The sequence below is a fragment of the Chenopodium album genome, chromosome 27 (genome assembly GCF_948465745.1).
Source record: "Chenopodium album chromosome 27, dcCheAlbu1.1, whole genome shotgun sequence".
Taxonomy (NCBI): domain Eukaryota; kingdom Viridiplantae; phylum Streptophyta; class Magnoliopsida; order Caryophyllales; family Amaranthaceae; genus Chenopodium; species Chenopodium album.
The window spans coordinates 13585525-13589343 of record NC_137860.1 but is presented as its reverse complement, the minus strand read 5'-3'; the positions used below and the strand labels follow the sequence as shown (position 1 = coordinate 13589343).

The 3819-nt window shown below is 35.3% G+C and overlaps 1 non-coding gene across 1 annotated transcript; it reads right to left on the bottom strand.

Annotated features, from left to right (window-relative positions):
* Nucleotides 1–3409: 3409 nt before the first annotated feature.
* Nucleotides 3410–3515, bottom strand: LOC145621835 (small nucleolar RNA R71). Its single transcript, XR_014108629.1, has one exon. It is a non-coding gene; the product is annotated as a small nucleolar RNA R71 (small nucleolar RNA).
* Between the last annotated feature and the right edge of the window lie 304 nt (nt 3516–3819).

The following is a 3819-nucleotide window of genomic DNA, read 5'->3' as shown; positions in this document are numbered from 1 at the left end:
TAATCTTTTAGTTTAGCCTTTGATGTACAAGTATTTCAAAGATATGATTTTTGTTTTATTGGCTTTGAATTTTAATTTTGATATAATATTTGTTATTTACTTTAATTGTTTTACCAAAATATTTATTTATTTATTTATTTATTTATCATTATTATTATTATTATTATTATTATTATTATTATTATTTTGTTGCTAGATTTGGCAACCAATCAAATGTTTGGTTGCCAATATCGTTGTAATAGTTAGCAACCAAAGGAACTATTGGGATATTTTTGTTGCCATTTTCAGGTACCAATATCAACAATTTGTTGCCATTACTAGCAACCATTATTTATATTACGTCGTCATTGTTAGAAACTAACATTATAAATCTGTTACCAATATAAGCAACAATAATTAGAAATTTGTTGCCAATGTTAGCAACCAATATCACAAATCCGTTACCAACAATAGCAACAATACTGAGAAAATTGTTGCTAGAGTAAGCAACGAATGGGCAAGACATAGCAACAATTGTGGCAACCACATATAAATTGATGCAATATAGCAACGTTTTTTTTTTTTTTCTTTCTTTTTTTTTTAAAAAAAATTGGTAGCTAAAATCACAAGGGAACAAGCCTTTTAGCAACTAGTAATTTTTGTTTCCAATTTGTTGCCAAGTCAAGTTAGCAACAAAATTATTGTGCGAAACAAATTTTAATTGTTGCTAAAATGCTCTATTTTTGTAATTTCATTCAACAAAGCTAATTGAGTAAAATGAAAGTCAAACACATTCAAACAAAGCATTGTGAATCAAATGAAAGTTAAATGCATTCAACAAAGCTATTTGAGTCAAATGAAAGTCAAACACATTCAAAAAAAAGTTTTTGAATCAAATGAAAGTCAAATGCATTCAACAAAGATACTTTAGTCAAATAAAAGTCAAACACATTCAAACAAAGCTTTTTGAATCAAATGAAAGTCAAATGCATTCAACAAAGCTAATTGAATCAAATAAAAGTCAAACATATTCAAACAAAGCTTTTTGAATCAAATGAAAGTCAAATGCATTCAACAAAGCTAATTAAGTCAAATGAAAGTCAATCACATTCAAATAAAGCTTTTTGAATCAAATGAGGGTAAAATGCATTCAAAAAATCTAATTGAGTCAAATGAAAGTCAAACACATTCAAACAAAGCTTTTAGAATTAAATGAAAGTCAAACACTGATGAGTGACATTTATGGTACTCATTTGATCTCTTTTTGGATGAATTTCATTTCATTTTATTACTCTTTTCTTTAGTTTTCCTTAGTTTTATTCTTATTTTCTTCATTTTATATTTTTCTTAGTTAGTTTCTCTATTTTATGCATTTTCTAGTTTACTTGTTATTTTTCCCTTTTACTTGCTTTTTATCCTTTGTTTGTAGGTTGTGATTGATTGTCCAAGAATTCCCGAGCTTCCTCTCCATGGTCTTTCATTGTTTTTAATGCCTAATGCTTGTGCATAGAGTTTCAAGTCAAAGGGGGATCCAAGGAGCATGCTTCAAGGCCTTGTATATGCTCATTTCAAGGCTCATGTTCTTCAAGAATTCCAAGGAAGTTGCTGCCTACCTTGTCCTCCATCATCATCATCTAGGATGTGTGCACCACTTGAGCTAGGATGAAGAAAAGAAGAGGGCTATACCCAGTTTGGTGCGGGCGCACTCGGGGAGTGTGCGGCCACACATTAGTCGAGTGCGGCCGCACACCTGGTGCGTGCGGGCGCACCTTTCTGGGTGTGTCCCGTGCGCACTTCTCTTTCTCCTCCGAGCGCCCGCACCGGCGTGGGTCTATTTTTGGGCATCAATACCGACCTCCTCTTTGTATATATAGTTATTTCCATCTATTTTTGGATAAGTTGGACATTAGAATTCATATTGATAGATTTTTTATTAGAATTTTAGAGAGAGAAACTCAAGGATTGAGGATCTTCACCTTGATTTCAATACAAGTTTGATTTTAGTTGATTTTATTTGTTTTCCATATTATTAGTGATTGATAGAAGTTTGTTTGATGTTTGATTGAAGTTTTATTGAAGTTTGATTGATTGTTGATTTGATCTTTGATTTCCATGGCTAGTGAGTAGTCTCTAGCTAGGGAAATGTTGAAGCATGTTTGAGTGATGGATTAGAGTAATTTGGGTATAATTGATGGAGTTGATGATATGATTAAATTTGGTTGATAATTTATGTGCATGTGTGTGATTGATTGAAGCTTGGCCATCTTTAATTAATGCACTAGATTGCATTGTAAGCTTGCTATGATACGGACCATTGATTAGTAACTTACAATTTCTCGATTGAGGTGCCTTGTGACGTTTCCTAGTTAGTGTTTAGCGTAGTTGGCGCTAGTTAGACCTCTAGGAGAATTATCTTGGTATGCTCTTTTGGATACATGATTGATCTTCCTTCATATCACTTGACTTAGTTGGTTTGACATCCCAAATTACCATTCTCCATTACAATTACATGTGGATCCATTCCCCTAGTGTCTTTTATATTGATTTTACACAAGTTCTTTGCATCATTTAGCTCTAGCTCTAGTTTCTATCATAAACCCCGCATTTTACTTCGGAGTAGCTTGACTTAGGCAATATACATTCAACCTCCATTCCCTTGGGTTCGACCTTGACTTAAATTACCACTACACTTCAAAGGGGTTAGTTGAGTTATAAATTTTGTTTAATTTGGTGGGGTGGTAGCCCAACGACCTACCGTTCTACATCCCATCAAAATGGCGCCGTTGCCAGGGAATGGTGCTTTGAGTGCATATTGTTGTTGAGTCTATTCCACTTTATTTGAAAAATACAAAAAGATTTTACACTTTAGGCTACACTTGTAGCCGTGCTACTAATATTTTCTTTTAGTTTTGTATGCATAGGTCCCGAGATCGTTCAATTGGTCCCTTTGATCCGGAGATTGAAAGAACTTTCTCAAGGAGGGTAGCAAACAAGAAATTGGATTATAGTTCTTCAAGCGAAGAAGAGATTGAACAAGAACAAGTCATGGGAGAACATTTAAGAGTTGCCTTGAAAGAATTGGGAGTGCCCGGTGCATATAGGTTCGAGAGCGGCATAGCTCCACCTACAACACCGGCAAACGATTTTGAAATTTGGCCGGCAATGATCACCCTAATTGAGAGGAGACAATATAGTGGGGCTAAGAATGAGAGCCCATTGAACCATCTTAAGGAGTTTGAAAAATATTGCAACACAATCAAGGTTAATGGAGTGTCTCAAGAGTTTATCTGCCTTAAGTTGTTCCCTTTCTCCCTCATGAGAAGATCTTTGGAATGGCTAGACAAAGAGGTGAAGCCCAATTCATTGAGAACGTGGGATGATGTCACTAAAGCTTTCTTGTCCCGTTTCTATCCTCAAATGAAAACGGCGGAGGCAAGGGCTTTAATTCAAGGGTTCAAGCAAAAGACAAATGAGAGTCTTTATGAAGCATGGGAAAGATTCAAGGAGTATCAAAGAGAATGTCCTCACCACGGAATTCCAACATACCAAGTGATCTAAATCTTCTATGGTGGTTTAAGTCCTCAAGGCAAATCATGTCTTGATGGAGGGGCCGGTGGTCCTATCATGAACAAGACCGAAGAAGAAGTTGTGGACATAATAGAGGATGTGGTGACTTACTATAGAGATTGGCATGATGGGGAAAGAGATTCTTCAAGCAAGCAATCTTCGTTGTATTCGGTGGACCATCTCAATGCCATCAACAATCTTTCGTCTCAAATGACAAACTTGGGAAAGGAGGTGACCGCAATCAAAGCCAAGTTGGAGAGTGTTTCTTCCTCT